This window comes from Clytia hemisphaerica, unplaced genomic scaffold (assembly GCF_902728285.1).
Source record: "Clytia hemisphaerica strain Z4C2 unplaced genomic scaffold, Clytia hemisphaerica genome assembly, whole genome shotgun sequence".
In the NCBI taxonomy this organism is placed as follows: Eukaryota; Metazoa; Cnidaria; class Hydrozoa; order Leptothecata; family Clytiidae; genus Clytia; species Clytia hemisphaerica.
Window position 1 is genome coordinate 23,323 of NW_027103850.1, and position 15,204 is coordinate 38,526.

At 35.7% G+C, this 15,204-nt stretch overlaps 1 pseudogene; it reads left to right on the forward strand.

Annotated features, from left to right (window-relative positions):
- Nucleotides 1-924: 924 nt before the first annotated feature.
- LOC136807573 (steroid 17-alpha-hydroxylase/17,20 lyase-like) lies at nucleotides 925-2,065 on the forward strand (annotated as a pseudogene).
- The last annotated feature ends 13,139 nt before the right edge of the window (nucleotides 2,066-15,204 follow it).

Consider the following 15,204-nt stretch of genomic DNA (forward strand, 5'->3'; position numbering starts at 1 on the left):
TATGAAATAAAGACAATTTTTAGCAGGAATATGGTTAAATTTGTTTGCATCGGATATTGCTTAATATAAAGGCTTTAATAAATCTAAGTTACTAAGTTGGGGCTTTAGGATAATCTGTGGGGTTCGACTGCGACTACAATCTATGCTCTGAGCTATTGGAGGAAATATTTAACCACATCTTTGTGGCTCTTGTTTTCATATAGTATAGGTTGTAACGTTCTTCTGAACGGGCATGAAAAATGCTTTCCAAATGTATGTAAATGTTCTGGTCTGTGAAATACACAAACCAATTTTTTTGGGTCTGAGATTTAAATCCATTTTAGACCCCTAAACTTAGATTTGTTTGTGATTGATGCTGCAGAGTGCTCAATGAAATCGAGAGCCAATTTAAATTTTAAATTTTAAAAGTTATCTTTCATCATAAACAAAGCAAATAGTACACTACCTACACTACCCCTAACTTACAATAATTGTGCAAAGTTTCATACTTTTACATAGGCTACGTTCATATCTTCCTTCGTTTAGAGCGTAAAACTCTTACTCTTTGGGATATGCGCACTGCTTTTGTTTTGAATATTGAATTTCTCCGGATACATCGCATGCGCACTGAGGTTTTAATGAAACAATAGAGAGTTTCGAAACCTAAGCCAATCAGCTGTGTTTAAACATTCTTTTATATTAAATCTCTAAACTTACTTAAAGAAGCTGATTTTCCGAGAATCTATTTTTGCCGAATTTGGCGAATTTCGACAATAATTTGAAAAATTAGTTTTCGCCAAGTGTTCGGCAAACCTTCAAACTGTCTAGGGCTTTCATATTTGGGCCAGGAGGAAAAATTTATCCTGCAAATCGCCAAAATTAGTTATCACTAAAATAAATTTCTTTAAAGTAATATTCATATTTTTTTTTATCTTTAAAGAAAATTCTTTGATCAACACGATGTGTCATATGTGTTACAGCAAAACGTATGATTTTGATGACCCAGAGTTCATCCATATAATGGGCTACATCAAAATGTCAAATGAAGGTCTAACACCTAACCAAGCCATATCGATTTTTCCTTGGCTACAATATTTCCCTGACACCGAAGCACTCAAAAAATTGAAACTTGCTGTAAAACAAGACACAGAATTCACACGTAAAATGTTTGATGAACATATCGCAACTTTTGATCCTGAGAATATCAGAGATTTTACTGATAATCTACTTCATTTTTCACAAAACAAAGAATTATGGAAAGATGCTGGTTTCGAGACAATCACTCGAGAAGAAATTGAACCTGTGGTAAGTTCACATGTTCACTATTGTTTGCAGGTGTGGAAACCCAAGCTGCTCTTTTACGTTGGCTCTTCCTCTACATGATGCATTTCCCAGAATATCAAACAAGAATCTATGAGGAAGTTAGATCGAATGTTGGACTGAAGCGTCGAATATCTCCCGAGGATAAAGATGTATGTCCAATAACTAATGCAATATTACTTGAAACTCATCGCATGGCATCTGTAGGCGCTCTTAGTCTCCCTCACAAAACGACCGTTGATACTTCAGCCGGGGGTTTTACTATTCCGAAGGATACAATGGTCTTTGTCAACCTCTACAGCATACATTATGATCCTACACACTGGGATGAACCAGAGAAATTCAAACCAGAACGTTGGTTGAATGCTGATGGAAGTTTGAAGAAAGAGAAGCCAACACACTATCTTCCTTTCTCAGCTGGAACGCGGGTATGTATTGCAGAAAGAATGGCCAAAATGCAACTATTCATCATCACTACTAACTTCTTTCGTAATTTTGAAGTTTCAAACGCTCCAGGAGAAGAATTACCAGGTCTAAAAGACGGCATCTATTGGTCAACCTTGAATCCACCTCGTCGTAAAATTGTTGTGACGAAACGAAAACATAACTGAGAAAATAGGACATTGGATGAACGTATAGACAAGGTTACCGTTAGTTGATAAAATCTTTACGTGATTATTTTTTTAGTTACTTAGTTATAATTAGTTCTTTTGTTGTTGGTTTTTATCTTTCACGAATATAGAATTCATTCTTTTGATACTTCAAATTGTGGTTTCGAGTCATCCTCGCTCTAGAATTGATGCTTGTTTTTTTTCTTGTTTTTTTTTTCTATTATATTTTTTTTATTACTCACTTTTTCTTTTTTTTTAAATATTATTTTATTATATTTTCTATTTTTTTCTATTTTAAATTTTTTTGGGTTTTCGATTTTCATTTTTATTTACCTTATTGTATGGTAGGGAAGAAAATTGCTGGTGACCCGGGGGGGGGGGGGGTACTAGGTTGGCGAATGAGGGGTATGTGCGGTCGGGACCTCCGAAAACCGATCCTTAGAGAGACTGATTTTTGCTGAAAAGGTGACCATAAGAGAGACTTTTTGAAATTTTTTTTTCGACTTTTGAAAAAAGTTATACCCTTAGAGAGACTTTGTTACAATTTTTTTTTGATTTTTGAAAAAAGTCATACCCTTAGAGAGACTTTACTACAATTTTTTTTCTGGAAATCAAAAAATTTCCTAAAAATCCTGAATTTTCCGACCCTTAGAGAGACTAATTTAAAACTTTCTGATTTTTCCGACCCTTAGAGAGACTTTGAAAGGTGAAAAAAACTGACCCTTACCGTCCGCACATACCCATCATCCATTTTTGCCTAAGTACCCTCCCCCCCCGGGCTGGTGACCCTGTTTTTTTCTTGGTGCATAAGTCAGTCCAGCAAAGGGTCGAAACTAAGCTTCTACTTATGTACCCTGACAATATTGTCATCGGATTCGTTATTTAACTCTACCCTTCGAACCTACTTTAGAGCACTTACAAATCGATTGTGGTTTCAAAGCTTCCTGGGGAATTTCCCTTTTTTCTCAATAGACTATATCGGATTTAGATAAATGCAATGCATTCTGGTTTCTAGGGATTCTCAAAGGAATTATAATCTATTATAATTGATCTATTATAATTCCTTTGAGAGTCCCTAGAAACCAGAATGCATTGCATTTATCTAAATCCGATATCGTCTATTATTATGACCTTTGATTGTAGGCTTAAATAGTGGTAGTATTCGAGTATTTGTTTTGAGAACTATTTCCATCAATGATCTTTACCATTGATTTTGTCGTTTTTTTTTTGTTTTTTTGGTTTCGCTAGTTTTTGGTTCAGTTGTTAAACTTTTTTTTTGGAAAGATCCATCTTTTGGTCTTTATCAACAATCCTGTATTATTTTCTTCATATTTATTGGGATGATGTAGGCTTAAATGGTGGTAGTATTCGAGTATTTGTTTTGAGAACTATTTCCATCAATGATCTTTACCATTGATTTTGTCGTTTTTTTTTGTTTTTTTGGTTTCGCTAGTTTTGGGTTCAGTTGTTAAACTTTTTTTTTGGAAAGATCCATCTTTTGGTCTTTATCAACAATCCTGTATTATTTTCTTCATATTTATTGGGATGATGTAGGCTTAAATGGTGGTAGTATTCGAGTATTTGTTTGAGAACTATTTCCATCAATGATCTTTACCATTGATTTTTGTCGTTTTTTTTTGTTTTTTTTTGGTTTCGCTAGTTTTGGGTTCAGTTGTTAAACTTTTTTTTTGGAAAGATCCATCTTTTGGTCTTTATCAACAATCCTGTATTATTTTCTTCATATTTATTGGGACAATCCCAATTGTTAAAGCTGTAAAGAGGCCCCCCCCAGCGGCACCCCTAATCACGCCATCACGCAAAAAAATTTTCTCCATCACGCATCACGAAAATCGCTAAAATTTGTCATCACGCAAAAAATAGCGAAAAATAGCCCAAATCACGCACCACGCCTCAAATTTTTGCCCTATCACGCATCACGCCAAAGTCTTGATCACGCCATCACGCCAAATAAAATCTCTAATCACGCCATCACGCAAGAAAAAAGTCCCGATCACGCCATCACGCAAACCGCTGGGGGGGGGGCCTCTGTAAAGCTAACGCTTTAGTTAGTATGAGTTGAATGAAACGATTAATCTATAGTCATTTAGTGAAGATGCGTCAAAAAAACCTATGGCTCCGTTTAACTAAAGTGTCGTTCGTTATTTAACCCTAACTGATCCTTTTTCGACTCGATCGGCATTTACTTCCGAGGTGTCTTTTTTAGACATTTCCAAGCTTTTGAGTTTAGCACAAATGTCTTCTTTTCAAGCTTAAGTTGTATGGGCATTCTGGCTCTCTCCATCTTTTGATCCAAAACTTTCTATTTGAAAGGTTACAAAGTAGTTCTTGATGGTCAATCCTCTCAATGGACCCCGATTTCAGCAGGGTTCTACTCTGGGACCCCTCTTATATATTAACGATCTCCCAAAAGATATAATTTCCTTGATCAAAATATTCGCTGATAACTCTTCTGAATTTTCCCTGATTCTTGATCAAACTCGCTGTTCTTTAGAACTGAACAGTGACTTGCAAAAAATGAATGAGCAGGTTGATCAATGGAAGATGTTCTTCAATCCTTCTAAACAAGCAGTTGAAGTCTACTTTAAAAGGAGGTTGAAACGCTTAAGTCGCAGGCTAATACTCTTCTATAAGATAATTAAAGGGTTTGAACCTTCTTACCTCTCAAATATCCTTCCTCCTCAGAGGGGGAGGAGGTTGGTGAAGATGAGGATGCTAGTGGAAGACGTAGGATTAGACCTCCTGTTGAAGCACCCTTTTGTCGAACGATATCGTGCTTCCTTTTTCCTTTTTGCATCAACGAGTGGAATAACCTGGACAAGAACATACGAAATCTTCCTTCTATCTTCAAAACCGCGATACTTAGATTCTTAAAAACCAATGCCAATTCGGTTTTCAGACTTACTGACAATAGAGGTGTGGTTTTTCTTAACCGTTTAAGGGTCGACTTCAGTCATCTTCGGGAACATGAATTCAGACACAATTTTGCAGACACAGGTGATCCCTTTTACAACTGTCGAAATAACTCTATCGAAACTACACAGCATTTCCTATTCCCTGACGCATTGCTCTGATTTCCCTAATGATACGATAAACATGCATTATTTGACAACCTTCTTCAACTTGAAAGATCCTTGCTACCATTAAACCCAAGAAGACTTTCGAGAATACTTCTCTTTGAGGATTCTAATTCTAGTAACAACCTAAATCATGATAAATTAAGTATAACCGTAAAATTTATCCAAGATACCGGTCGATTCGAGGGTCCGATGTTTTGATTGATCACAGTGCTCATTTATTGCGAAGCGAATGTACATGAGCGAAGCAGTTTTGCTATCGTGTGTGCGTACCTTTAACTTTCCATTCTTTCAACCATCTATAAGGCAGGAGATGGGAAAAACGTTTAGTATCTCCGAATCGCGCGACAATGAATATTAAGGGGATAAAACATGAAGGATATTCCACGAAATGATAGAGAAAATTATCTCCACTACATAAAATTTGACGTATTCGAATTTGAAACTCCGTGTATGACTACATGGCTCGTATTCAATCGAGCTCCGAGCGGGAGAACAGTAGAGTGGCTTTTTGTAGGGATTTGGGGTTGATTGGAGGAATGCGATCAGGCTTTGTTTGTAACGACTGTTCAAACTGAAACAAAAATTGAATATTTCTAAATTTTATGAATTGAAAATTTGACAAAATCCAAATATAGGACTTAAGTTTGCACAAGTTTGGAAAACTTGACAAAAAATTGATTGATAAATTAATTTGAAAATTGAAATACGGAGAAATAGACTCCTTGAGAATTGGCTAAGTTGACAAATCAAACTTAGGAAAAAATTGAAAATTATTTAGAAAAATTGAAATACGGAGAAATTTACTCCTTGAAAATTTGGCTAAGTTGACAAATCAAACTTAGGAAAAAATTGAAAATTACTTAGAAAAATTGAATGAAAAATAAAAATTGTTCTCACCAGATAGCCTAGGGTAAATGTGGTTTAATAAAGCATTCATGGATCTTGACAATGTAAGTATCAAAATCAAAGTCAAGTAAATCAAAAATCAACCAAAAAATTGAAAATCAAATTCATGTCTCAAAGTTCTTTCAACGCTCTCTTGTTAACAACAAAGTTCATTCTGATTAAAAATTTTAGTAAGTGACGAGAGAAAATGCTGTGACATAGTTGAAGTAGAAACAAGTCCCTAAGGGACGCGTAAAGTAATTATATATAAAATTAATTAGTCTAGATTTTTCGTGACGTCAAGGCAGAGGAGTTTTCTCATGGGAACTAAGGATGAATCCTTACACTTTTTTTGAGACGGACAACGTTATTCTTAAAGACACGTCACCGGAAAACATCCCTGCGATGCTCTATTCTCCTTGCAGATCGTGGAACGTCGCCCGGTTCGGAAGGGTATTGATGATTAAACCATACTGGTTTCTAGCCGTCAAAACATTAAAGATGGCGGCAAAAAAATGGACAACAAATGCTGCTCCTCGGTTATTTTTCTTCGATTTTCATGCTTCAAGAGTCGCATTGGATCATGTTTTTTGTCTGATTGGCACAAGAACTGGTGGATGATAAAGTTTTCTTATTATACCTCCCTGGATTTGATGTTTTGTTTCAATTATGTTGGTTTGGAATGAGAGATGTATTTTCTTGAAAAAACAGGACAACAGGGCAAGTGACTGAATATTTTTGGAGAAATCTGACCATGTTGTGCCTGGAAATGAAACACTTGCAGCTTTAAAAAAGTCTGAAGTTCCTTGCCTTGATTCATTTTGTTGTTTGGAAAAATTTGAACCTGGAGCAAAATTAACTATAGATTGAATTTTACTTGGTGCTTCTTCTACAACAATGACACTCAACTGGTAATTGAAACCTCTTTGAGGGGGGAATTATATACGGTAGTGGCTTATTTCCAACTTTTGAAGCTGACAACCACAGACGGCCTGATGAATAAATGTTATGTCAACCTCTGAAAAAGTAAGCTAATCGTAAAGACATTGAATATGGATGTAAACAATTGGAAATCACCTTACATAACTTTTTAAATTAAAAGTTTTCATCGTAAACTTTGAAATTATCTTCCGTTTTGATTAAAATGTGGAAAATGTGTCGTGAAATATGAAATTATCTTTGGAATGGGTTTAAAATATGTAAAAATTTTGTAGCGAACCATGAACTTTTAATTTGCATGCGTTCAAAATCTACGAATGTACATGAGCGAAGCAGTTTTGCTATCGTGTGTGCGTGCGTACCTTTAACTTTCCATTCTTTCAACCATCTATAAGGCAGGAGATGAGAAAAACGTTTAATATCTCCGAGTCGCGCGACAATGAATATTAAGGGGATAAAACATTAAGGATATTCCACGAAATGATAGAGAAAATTATCTCCACTACATTAAATTTGACGTATTCGAATTTGAAACTCCGTGTATTCAATCGAGCTCCGAGCGAGAGAACAGTAGAGTAGTTTTTTTTGAGACGGATAACGTTATTTTTAAAGACACGTCTCCGGAAAACATCCCTGCGGTGCTCTATTCTCCTTGCAGATCGTGGAACGTCGCCCAGTTCGGAAGGGTATTGATGATTCGACCATACTGGTTTCTAGCCGTCAAAACATTAAAGATGGCGGCAACATGGACAACAAATGCTGCTCCTCGGTTATTTTTCTTCGATTTTCATGCTTCAAGAGTGGAATTGGATCATGTTTTTTGTCTGATTGGCACAAGAACTGGTGGATGATAAAGTTTTCTTATTACACCTCCCTGGATTTGATGTTTTGTTTCAATTCTGTTGGTTTGGAATGAGAGATGTATTTTCTTGAAAAAACAGGACAACAGGGCAAGTGACTGAATATTTTTGGAGAAATCTGACCATGTTGTGCCTGGAAATGAAACACTTGCAGCTTTAAAAAAGTCTGAAGTTCCTTGCCTTGATTCATTTTGTTGTTTGGAAAAATTTGAACCTGGAGCAAAATTAACTATAGATTGAATTTTACAGGACCCTGCCGACGCACCGGACTTAACGAACACCGGACACCCGAAAGTCTGGTGTAAAATTAGAATTTTTTTTACCACCGCACAATTCCTACACCGGACTTAAGGAAGTCGGATGTCTGGTGTCGGAGAAGGATATTTTTTCCCACCGGACAATCAAAACACCGGACATGACCAGTCCGGTGCGTCCGGTGTTTCTTAATTTTTTGTTTAATAAATGTCCGGCGTCCAAAATTCCCTGTATGCAACACCGGACTGACACTGGACTTATTGCGTCCGATGTAGCGAAAGGATACTTTTTGCCACCGGACAGTCCGGTGCGTCGGCAGGGTCCTAATTTTACTTGGTGCTTCTTCTTCAACAATGACACTCAACTGGTAATTGAAACCTCTTTGAGGGGGAAATTATATACGGTAGCAGCTTATTTCCAACTTTTGAAGCTGACAACCACAGCCAGGCGACCTGATGAATAAATGTTATGTCAACCTCTGAAAAAGTAAGCTAATCGCGAAGACATTGAATATGGATGTAATGTAAACAATTGGAAATCACCTTACATAACTTTTTAAATTAAAAGTTTTCATCGTAAACTTTGAAATTATCTTCTGTTTTGATTAAAATGTGGAAAACGCGTCGTGAAATATGAAATTATCTTTCACGGCGATCTTAAATCGGATTCAAAAATGTTCAATTTTGGTCATGAAAAAAAATCGATGATGTCTAAAGACGTGATTTTTCCTTTATCTGATGAAGAACTAAAAAGCGAATATTCAGTGAAAATTTCAAAGTTCTACTCCTGTCCAATCCGGAATAATTCCAATTCCGATTTTGAGGGAGCTCACGCGGGATGTGGCGGGATATTGAGGGAGCTGAAAGTAAACATTTCCAAAATTATCCAATTTTGAACAACTATCTTAAAAAAAGATTTTTGTGTTAAAATTGTACACACTAGGGCTTTATTCACCCAAAGAACGGGGTGCTTTTAAGAACTGTTACATCACTTTTTACAAAAATAGACTTTCGATCTCCCCGATTTTTAAACATTACTCCAAAGATCGCAGTGTTTGGAATGGGTTTAAAATATGGAAAACTTTTGTAGCGAACCATGAACTTTTAATTTGCATGCGTTCAAAATTTGGAAATCTTTTGTCATGAGAACATGCAGCTTGCTGGAAAAAATTTGTTTTGCTATTTTTGATAACTTAAGATCATTGAAATAGAACTTTAAAGATGACTTTTATGTACACAAACAGTATATGAAGTAATCTATATGTATCTAGTACTAATGCATAAATTTTTAATTACAACTGGGTGAGAATATCTACTGTAAGAAAAAGACGTTTGATAGCTTGAACGGTCAACTTGCTTTTCTTTATGATGGTTCATATTTATAATACTTTAATGCGATAAACTTTTGCGGAAATTAAATTTTGCGGTTGGGACAATACACCTATTTCCTATTAGCAGATTCATGCAAAAGTCACGAAAAAACGTCGAGTAAACAAACTTTTGATTGGCGGAGGCATGCAAAGATTACCTCATACTTTGAACATTTTGAAAAATATGCTTGTATATGCAATATTTCAGCCAATCAGAGACTTTCTCGACGTTTTTTGTGACTTTTTTACATGAATCCGCTAATAGGAAATACGTGTATCCCAATTTAAACATTTCGCGGGGACTTAATTTCGCGGATGGCACTATTGTGTGACAATATTCTTACAATTTTTTTGCCTGTACTGTCAAATCACATTGGTCGTTGAAATGCGTATTATTAGCACTTCTTTGATGCCAGTAAACATTCAAAAAGTATTTATTTAACATTTTTAAAGTTTTGTTTAGAAATATTTTGCTAATAAGGCCTACTCAAATTTTCAATGGGATTTAATTTTGCGGATTTTTGGGGATGACACCCAAATCCGTGAAATCTACAAAATTTAATCTCCACAAAAGTTTATCGCATTTAAGTATATATTTTTGCGGGTCAGATAAAAAGTTTTGTTACTGGACCGGTTTCCGGTAACACTACACTTTTTTAATTTTCGCCTGAGCTTAGAATTCTTTTTTGATATGCATCTAAAACATGGAAAACCTTTGTCGTCAACTAATATTTCTATTTGGTTGAGTTGCAGGAGGCTTTAGAGGCCTATTCTCGCAACTATAGACGCTCACTAATGAGCGTCCCGTCAGCACCTTGAACTGACTACCCAATTCCCCTCACATGGCATGGGTTGACCTGGGCGAAGGAAAACTACCACTATACTACGGCACCTATTATATATAATATTGTTTTCCACGTTTAAAATGTGAAAAACTTTTGTTGATTACAATTGCAATTTTTTACGTACTACTCTCGGGTACCTAATAGCCGGGGGAGGCCCCGCTAATTAATTTTTCGAAAATTTTCCACCCAGGACATTCTTATCCAAACCCCCCCCCCCCCCCCGCTTATTGATTTTTGGGAAAATTTTTTTTGAAAGTTACCTCTTTTGTCCTAATTCTGCTGCATCAGCCTCCTTTTCGAACATTTTCCACCCAGGACATTTTTATTCCAACCCCCCCGCTTATTAAATTTTGAGATTTTTTCCAACCCCCCTGCTTATTCCAAACCCCCCGGCTATTAGGTACCCGAGAGTAATTGAAAATAAGGAAATAATTCCTGGTACAGTTTGAATTTTTTTTTTTACCTTTTTGATATATTTTCTGAAAATAGGCAACCATCACTAATAACTGGTTTTTGCGCTGGTTTGCGTCGTTTTTAGGTTAAAAGATTAATTGATCGTTTGGTCGGCAGATAAAACGTCAGAGAAATTGGATTTTCAAACTATGTGTTGGACAGAAATCAAATCCAACGAAAATTTTGAATAAATAGCTACTGTATTGCAGTGTTCAGAAAATTAAGAAAAATATTATCAGTCAGTTGGACAGCGCGAACACTAGTTATTTGTGATTGTGGCCTTATAAAATGCTTTAATAACTATTCAGAATGCTTTTGAAATGGAAAATGGCTTCTGAGAGTGGAGTTTTTTTCCCTTAGGGCAATTTTTCAGATTAAAACTTTTTTTCCAAATATACAAGACATATTTCCACCCTTGCAATCTGTTGAACTTAAGTATAACATGAAATTGCTTCTTGTTTTGAAAGTTTTTTTCCATTTAAACATTTTTAGTTATCCCGTTTTTTTGAAAATATGAAATTTTCCTATTATTTGGAACTAAATGTTTTGCTTGCAACTTGCGAATCGAGGTGGCTCTGGATCGCTTCGCAACTTTTATACATATCATATATACGGCTTGTTGAAGATTTATATTCCAAAAAAAAATCACGCCGTTGTGGAGCAATTCGTGACACAGTCACATAGATCCATAATGGTAGAATAAACGCGGTCTACAATAAAGTTTTCACCGATTGTGTTCAAAATCGACTACAAACTCTACAAACTACTCGTATAAACTTGTTGCTTTAAAAGTAAACTTCTTTATGCTAGTTTAAACCGTCAATTATGTTTATCATCCATTGAATAAGAAATGTTTCTAGAAATTTGGAATTGAAAATATGGAGAGACACAGGGACTTGCAGTTTGGTGGAGAAGTAGACTGAGTGTTTTGGGAAAACATTATCTGATTATGGCGCGCGGAAGCGCCAATAAATACTATCTTGTTTAAAACGAAACTATGCTGTTAAAAAGAAACTATCTTTCATTCAGCGGATACTGTCTCACTTAAAACGAAACTATCTTATTTAAAAAGAAACTATCTCGTTTAAAAAGAAACTATCATTTCTATTTCTAAACGAGTTCATCGGAAACTTACGTCCAGAAAAGACGAATTACAGTAAACGAGTTATAAATACTGTTTTATCAAAAAGCCGAGTAAGGAAGAGTTGTAACTTGAGCTTTTAGAAGAAAAAAGCGTGCTTTTTAAGGGGTGCATGTCACTAGTCCGACACTTTCTAGTCCGACAGTAAAATAGTCCGAATCTATAAATAAAATAAATTTACAATTTAGAAGTCTTTTTTTCCGACGTTGCTTTTGTCCGAAAACGAAAGATTTTAGAGTGCCGAATGTTGAATATAAGGGTTTTTCACTGAGATAATATTAATAAAAGTTTATTTTGGCAGCATTTTAACATAATTACCGTAGGTCGGGGAAACTTCGGACAGATTTTCAAGTTTTTTCTTTATTTCTCCAGGAATATGAAAAAAAGATCAACCAAACTTACTGTACTGTCAGTTAGTCACACTAGGAAATCTAGCTTTCAGAAAAAACAACATCAGTCATCTACAGGATACATTTCAACAACAAGGATGAGAGTTACCTGAATCAAGTTCGCAAGACAATATTAATTAAAACTTTAAAGTTGGAAACAAAATAAAACGTGCAGCAGCCAAAATCAACCAACCAAAATTTGTCATTCAATTCCCGAGACAGCGCTTCGATTTTTAAGGCCTTGTTTATACGCTAAAGTAAAAACAATTACGCACATGTAAATGGGTCATTGTTTGAGGTCCGGCAAAATTTCCGGGAGATAGCCTATCCGGCAGTGCGCGGATCTAGGTGGGTTCCGCCTCCCCCGTAGATCTTTTTCTTGGGAAGTTGATCTTCAAATTAGTTTTCAAGGTTGGCTTGGCTCAAATTTTTTCATCTATGGCTCAAATTTTAGGCAATTTCTCAAAGTTTTTGAAAATGTTAATTTCATTAAAAAGCGCCGGGTTATTTTTTCATGAATCCCTTTAGAAGTTTTGCGGTGCATTTTTTTGCTTGAGAGTCAAGTAAACGATATAGCGCTTTCGCAGCATTAATCTTTGATACGCATTTTGGCGGGACGCTAGTGTGGCTAACTGACTGTACATAACATTTGTGTTATTGTTTTTCAGAAAACAAACGTTACAAGTAAATCAGCCGGTTCATTATGAAAGAAACACCATCTCAAGTTCAGAAAGGTCAACTTCGTAAAATGTTAAACTTCGGAATGATTTGCCGTCACTCCAACGATCTACCATCATGACTGGATGTTGCGCCATTTCAAAACAAAAACATTGAATTTGAAGTGCTATTTGTTAAAAAATACCAAGAGACAAATTTGTGTGAGCCGAGAAATTAACGACATAAAGATACGGATTGCGCTTAATTGGTCATTAATTTTCTGGGCGTGCGATGGAAGTGTGAATAATAAAACTCATCAACCAATCATTAGTTTTTGCACGTAACTTTTTATGGACGCAAAAGAATTGGAAATCTATAGAACCTCAAAATCGTAATAAATATCAAATTTTCGACATCATTTTATAGTTTAATACCTTTTATAGTCGAAGAGCAACAGTCTTTATCGGATTTAAGGTATATTTTTCCATTTTAAGGCAATTTTGATTCAAAAGTTCTCATTTATATCCAACGATTCGCGAAAGTTTCTGCTTGTGAAAGTTTGTACGCCTAAAATACATACACTACTGTCACACCACCATGGAAAGAGCATGACAAACGCGTCTTCAAGTGTACCGGAGGCTCTTTAATTAGTTACCATAATCTTAGATTTAAATCATTAGAATTTGCATCCAACATATTATGTGGATCAGATGGTGACTTACAAGCAAGCATTTTCCACGAATCGTTTGACATATTCTAATGTTCTAATGAAGAAAATCCACCATCATCGACTTCTAATAAAAAAAGGGTTTTCCCTTTACCTTACTTTATACTAATAAAGCACCAAATTATCTGCACGTTTATCATCAATGTCTGGTGGCGTCAGAACAAAGTTCTTATAATTGCTTCGAAATCACATTATGTTTCTCTTGGGATTCGTTTAAAGAAGATCTTTCTCGGCTGACGGTAAAGCTATTCTCACAGTGACTTTCTCGGCGAATTTATGGAGCAACTTTGAAGAGCTATCGAAGATTGAGGAATGCATATTTTTAGCCCAAATAACTTTTAACGTGACATTCAATGTCTCCTCTTTTCATCACGTAAATAAAATTATGAGGTCGCCGCTTTAGATATCCAACAAATCTCTTTACAATGGAAGATGGTAAAATATCGTGGTTTTCTTCAATTTCTTCTTCGTTTTTCTTTCGGCGTTCCGCCGCTTGATATGTATCATCGAGTGTACTTCATTTCTGAACTGTGAAAGAAAAAAGTACTATAAAATGTTAAATCCTCGCGAAGTAATCACTTGTTAAAGATTTTAGTCCAAAGTTTCCTTCATTCCGAAGTTTCCCCGACCTACGGTAGAAATAAAGGACCAATCAAATTTGCGTAAAGATAATTTATAGCAAAAAGAATGCACCACCTTTGAGGGTCCCTTTTTGCATGTTCAGAATTATGGTGTAAGGGTTGTAAATCACAAACTTCAATTCCAACCCCCCCCCCCCAAAAAAAAGAAGGGTCGTAAAAACAGCTAAATCCAATTTCTTGACTTTTGAAAGCCTAATCCTAATAAGCTTCCCAAAATTCAAGAGAAGTCGGGTTTAGGGGCCCAACCTCAAAGTCGGAACTTAAGATTTTTATAAGCACGTGGTTGCTTATAAAAGATGTGTCTCCTCTTCGGCGATTCATATTTCGTTTTATCATGTTGTATATGTTGTTTTTTTACCCGTTGTCGGACAAAATTGTTGTCGGAATACTGACGCATTCGTCAAATCCACTGACGTCGGACATTTCTACTGTCAGTGTAGCTCTAAAGCTCTAAAACAGCATCTAATAACATGAAAACCAGAATATGATTCTTCAATGGGAATCAAAACTATAAAGTGCACTTACAAACATCAATTTGTCAGATCTAACAAAATTAATAACCGCACTGTCATCATTGACAATAAAACAAACGATTTTCTGTCAAGAGCCTTGTAAACATTCCAACAACTTCCATCGAAATGATCTATCACAGCTCAGTCTACCATTTTTAGCGCAGTCCGAGGATTGAGCCGAGAACGCTCCGCGAACTCCTGCACGGGTGAAAAACTTCAATCTGTCAATCATTTTCTAAAAAAGCGAAGAGTACGCGAAGCGATCATAGCTTTACGATAGTGCCGCGGTTTATCAATGGATAGTATTCAATTATCATTATCCCTTTATTTTCATTCCTAGAACTTTTGCAAAAAAAGGAAAAATAGAAAAGTTGTATTTTTTATTGCTCTATTCACATACTGAATTTGAAAGATCTTCTATGTGGCGTTTTTTTGCAAACTTCAAAAAACTGATTTTTGTCCCGCCTTTGCGGGACTTTGGCTTGAGTGCTTGAGTGCAGCATAGGGTACAAAGTCCAAACAT